The sequence below is a fragment of the Arachis ipaensis genome, chromosome B01 (genome assembly GCF_000816755.2).
Source record: "Arachis ipaensis cultivar K30076 chromosome B01, Araip1.1, whole genome shotgun sequence".
NCBI classification, from domain to species: Eukaryota; Viridiplantae; Streptophyta; class Magnoliopsida; order Fabales; family Fabaceae; genus Arachis; species Arachis ipaensis.
In genome coordinates this window covers 123,774,734-123,780,716 of record NC_029785.2, presented here as the reverse complement: position 1 = coordinate 123,780,716, position 5,983 = coordinate 123,774,734, and the positions used below count along the sequence as shown (strand labels likewise).

Here is a 5,983-nt window from a genome sequence, read left to right as displayed (position 1 = left end):
ACTTAGGTTGTTATTTTTTAAATTTTAAATTGTTTTACTTAGGTTGTTATTTTTTAAATTTTAACACTAATTTTTAAAAATTTATTGATTCTTTTTAGCACTATTTTTTAAATTTTTGTAGATTTTTTTCAAAAATTGCAGCTACATACGTAAATTTAAATATATTTACGTTAATTTAGAATTTTAAAAATTGTTAATATATTTATTTACTTTATCTGCAAATTTAATTCAAATTTAAATTAAAGTCAATCAAATTTAAAAAATTTTAGCTATGAGTCAACTATAAAAGTATAAGTTATGAGATATGTGTAGCACCACAATTCAAAGTGCATCAAACCCCTTTCTTTACATACATCCAAAATCTAAAATTTCTCTACTTATTCCAATGGATGTCACATAATCGCGGAAATCAAACCTACAATCGACAATTTGTGTGTACGTATACGAGTGATACGGTTATAGACACTATCAAGTTACGGTAATTCTTCATTGCCATACTTAATTGAGATGGTTTGGCTCGATGAAGACGTGAGTTTTCTACTAATATTTTTTATTTTGTTTTAAATTTATATTATTTATATTTTAAATTTGTTCGTTTATTCCCATCTAATTGTTCTTTGATTTTTGTTTATCAATTTTAGGGAGGAAAAATACACGCCTCAGTTAAGAGGGTTCTTGTGTCTCGATTCGTGACAAGGAGGCAAAACAAGTTTTGGGAAAGATCTGTGTAGAGATACTTGATCCACTCTTATTGGTAAATTCTAACCAATATTTATTTCTAAAAACATTAGTGAAAATATTTTTAATATTAATTTTTATATTATTTATTATTAATATATTATGTAATACCCTGCAGAAAGGAGATCTGTCGGACACACCTACACTTTTACTCAACCTAATTAATAAGACATTTCTCTTCATCGTTGAAGTTTAAATATCTGATAATCCATATTTTTTTCACCTTTTTATAAAGTTAAGAAGATGACTGATAATGTGTCCCTCATAAATAAATTCAAAAAGGCTCACCCTATTCAAATTGTGAGTACATACAGTTTATAAGTGTACTTTCTATTAAAAAGCAGTTTATTTTTCTCTTCTTTGGTCATTAGTAGTATCTAATTTATAAATAATAATTAATAACTAATTATAATTTTAGGATGTTGACTACACCGGTGGTTTGCTTCCAACTTCAAAGACTTCCTCAATCATTGAAGGGGAGAAAGTAGAAGGTATTAAGGTATTTGTTCAAAAAATGAATTTTTTGTTTGTTTGTTTTCTCAAAGTTAGATCTTTATTTTATTAAAAAAATATTATTGAGATAAAATCAAAGGTGAGAAGGAAGTCTTTAATTTAACGTAGTATTTTGTACAGAATTTGTTGCTTGAATTCTCCAATGAAGTTGCGGACAATGATGAATCCGAAGTGTTGGAAAATGCTATTACACCAACCAAGCGACTATCCTCGAAGTCGGAAGATTCGAAAGTGCAAGGAGATACCTCAACTTGCAAGAAGATCAAGATTGAGAATGAAACTTGAGAATTTGGATGCACATGTTTTAGAATCCCTTTTAGAGTATATCTAATAGAATAATGTCAAGTATATGTTTGTTTTTTGGTGGAAACATTGTCCTTTCTTGAGTTGTTATTTTTCTTTTAGTTCTTTTGGATTTTTATGTTTGAAATTTATAATTTTTTTAAATATAAATTGAAGTTATTTGGTTATTAATTATGGTTTTATTTTTAATTTGATTCACATCGTTAATATTCTGTTAATTTTTAATTTAGTATTTAATGTCATAAAGTTATAAATTTCTCATATGAATTATTGTTGATACAATTAAGTTAGTTATTGAATTTTAATGTGTACTTATTTTAAAAAGAAAATCTAATTATAATTTTTAATTAAAGTATTATGTTTAAAATTTAAATTTAATTTTTTTATTTGTCACATTTATAAATTTTCTCTTTACTCCATTTACATTGTTATTTTTTAGATTGTCTCTGGATAATAATAGAGGTACTTTCATTTTTTTCTTTCTTTTTAATTATAAGCTATTTATTTTCAATTTCTTTATTTAAAGAAATAAAAAAAAGATTTTAACTAATAGTTGAATTTATTGACTGTGAGATTAAACTTATATTTATTTGAAAAAAGAAACTTTTGTGAAAAAATATATATTATTTTTCGTAAAATATATTTACGTAACTAAATAAATGAGAATGAAAAGAAAATTAAAGTCGCCATTGAAGTTAAACTGAGCATTTAGTTATTTATTTATTGAGTAGAGATGCAGAGGAGTGAGGTGGTTGAATTCAAACAGGATAGTTGGTAAAATGGTTGAAAAAAAAAATAGAGCGAAAATGAGAACTACATGGATATAAATATATAACAAAACATAATGATTGATTTAGAATTTTTGATGGAATAGGAACAGAGAAAAAGGAGCAAATGTGCGTGGTGGGTCACGGGTATTTTGGCGAAATAAAATCCCATAAAATACAATATTTTCTATACATTATTTAGCTATTGACAAGTAATAAATTATTAGTTTATATTATCTTCGTAACATTCTACTAAATTTGTTTATAAAAAAATTATAGGAAATCCGAGTGATAGTTTCAATGGTGTGCATTTTGAATCGGTGTTGTCGGACATTACAAATAGCAACATCAATACAAGTTGATTTTTGGATGATTTTTTTTGAAACTTGATTATGTGAATATGCATTCACTTTATGTATTTTGATTTTCCTACCATTTATTCAATTATAAACTTTAACAGAAAATTTGTTCGAAACTAATGTCTCGAATTATCTTATTAGGTAATAACCCAACACCTTATCAACCAAGGTCTCCAACTACTAATCCACACTCTGTAGGTGAAAAAGAACAATGTACCAATATTAATAGTATTAGTAATTCAGGTATCACACGTGGAGCATATGATAGCCCATGTCATCAGACAAGTCAACAACAGCTTCAACAAACATCAAACAATATCGACTAGTTACAAAGCCAGCGTATGTTAATATGCTTTTATTACTTAAAGACCAAACATTTAATTTTTCAATTGGTCTATTAAAAACAATCTTTGGTATATGCTATATAATTATTATAGATTCATTGGAGCACACAAATCGAATTAGATTGGCCTTCAGTGATGAAAACCTTTCATTTGCCTGGAGAGCAAAATATCATCTTTAAAGACAATGATGATCTTGAGAAAATCGTGGAAGAATAGGAAGAAAAATGTACGATGTTCTTAGCATCGATGGAGGCCAATAAAAAATTTGAGTCAGGTCAAATTTTGACATATGCGGAGTTTCCAAATCAATTTGTTTATGATAGAGAAGCAAGAGAATGACATCCACGCAAAAGAGGGTATTCTATCGGGAGGTTAAACTATGTTCCATCAGGTACAGGTGATATTTATTATATGAGAATTTTGTTAGTTGTTCAGAGAGGTTGCACAACATATGAGTCTATTAGGACAATTAATGGAATTACATATTCTACCTTCCAAGATGCTTGCTATTCCATGGGACTACTGTGCGATGATAGAGAATTCATTACAGCTATTAATGAGGTAGCTAAACTTGCATCTGGTCATCAATTGAGAAAATTATTTGCGATGCTACTGATATCTAATAGCATTAGCAACCCAGAGCGTGTTTGGAATGCAACTTGGACATTATTAACTGATGGAATACTATATGAGAGGAAAAAAAGCTTTGAAAAATCAAGATATTTTACTATGTCTTTTTTATATCAAGATTGTATTCTCTTATTATTTTTATTTTTATTAATAATATTAATAGTTTTATTTTGAAATTACTTATTAAATATTTCATAAAACCACCATGTGCTTTTGCTAGGACTAAACATGACTGATGACAAATTGAAAAACCTCTGCCTTATTGAGATTGAGAAGATACTCAATAGCAATGCGAGATCTTTAAGAGACTATCAATCAATACCATATCCTGAGATGTTTGATGTTCGCCTTTTTCAGAATAAGCTAATAGAGGAAGAGTTAGCATATGACACAAATGAGTTGACTCATACAAACTTATATACGGAACAAAAGATGACTCATGAGCAAAGGTTAGTATTCAATGAGATACTCAATGCTGTTATTACAGACTCTGGTGGTTTTTACTTCCTTTATGGGCATGGTGGGTGTGGTAAGACATTTATTTGGAATGGACTTTCTTCTGCTATTCGGTCTAGAGGAAAGATTGTTTTAAATGTCGCATCTAGTGGAATTGCGTCTTTACTCCTACTTGGTGGCAGAACAGCTCATTCTAGATTTTCAATACCCATTACAATTACTGATAAATCTACTTGCAATATCAAGCATGACAGTTTGAAGGCTGAGCTGCTCATCTAAAGTAGTTTAATAATTTGGGATGAAGCTCCAATACTCAATAAAATGTGCTTTGAAGCACTTGATCGGACGCTCAGGGATCTTATGTCAGTTACCAATTAACATAAGACACATCAACCATTTGGTGGTAAGGTTGTTGTTCTAGGAGGTAATTTCAGACAGATACTTCCGGTGATTCCGAAAAGGAGTAGACACAATATATTGACATCAACTATTAACTCATCTCATCTGTGGTCGTTTTGTAAGGTTTTGAAACTGCATACGAACATGAGGCTTCTAATGTCTTCTTCAGATCAAGATGAAGGTGAAATGAAGAGATTTGTTAATTGGATACTTGATGTTGGAAATTGAAATATTGGTTCTGTTGTTGGTGATGAATTAGAAATTAAAATTCCAGATGATCTATTGATTACAACTATTGATGACCCTCTCTTTCATTAGATAGACTTTGCATATCCAAATTTGTTGTAAAACATGTCAGATTACAGGTATTTTCAGAGTAGGACAATTTTTGCACCCATGCTTGAGAGTGTCGAGAAGGTAAACGATTTTGTCTTGACAATCTTTCTAGGGATGGAAAAGGAGTATTTGAGTTTTGACACAACATGTCAAGCTGATGAGAATGAAGATATACAACAAGAGTGGTTCACACCAGAGTTCCTAAATGACATCAAATGTTCGGGACTACCCAATCACAAGTTGACTTTTTAGCCATGAGTCGTTGTAATGCTACTGCAAAACATAAACCTGATTATGCAACGGGACAAGATTAATAGTTAACGAACTTGGCAGCAACGTAATTGGAGTGACAGTAGTGACCAGTAGAAATATTGGAGATAAAGTGTGCATTCCAAGAATAAACTTGATCCCTTCAAATTCAGGGTTACCATTTAAGTTTCAACGGAGACAATTTCCATTAACAGTATGCTTTGCAATGACCATTAACAAGAGTCAGGGTCAATCATTATGACATGTAGGACTTTACTTGCCAAAATCAGTGTTCACCTATGGACAACTTTATATTGCTTTGTCAAGAGTTAAGAGTCGCAGTGGCCTCAGGGTTTTAATTCTAGACGAAGACGGCAATCTAAAGTCATCAACAACAAATGTCGTGTTCAAATAAGTTTTTAATAATATTTAGGTAAGAATAATATTATTTTCATTTTAATAGCATGTTATGATTTACACTTTTGTATACTATTTACTATAGATATAACAAATTTATCTATAACTCTGTTTTCATATTTGAGATGAAATGTGTAACAAGGAGCACAACATCATATGCCAATTGCTTTTCTAATGAAGTTAGTAAGATACTAGGTTGTCGATAAATTTTTATTAGCCTTTTGATATAAAATTTAGTATAAAATTGACATGCTATTATTACAGTTATATATATTTTTATGTTTTTTCATGTCTTTCTCCTTATGATTCAAGAATATTATAGATTTCAAAATCTTCTATTTACTTTTTACTTTGAATAAAGTTAAAACAGCATATTCAGTACGTTTATTATATAACGACGATGATTGTGTTATACTAAACTCAAAAAATTTATAATTATAAAATATTATTTTTAATTTAACATATCAAATTT

The 5,983-nt window shown here is 29.2% G+C and overlaps 1 pseudogene; it reads left to right on the top strand.

The window, feature by feature from the left end:
• Positions 3,989 to 5,527, top strand: LOC110262653 (annotated as a pseudogene).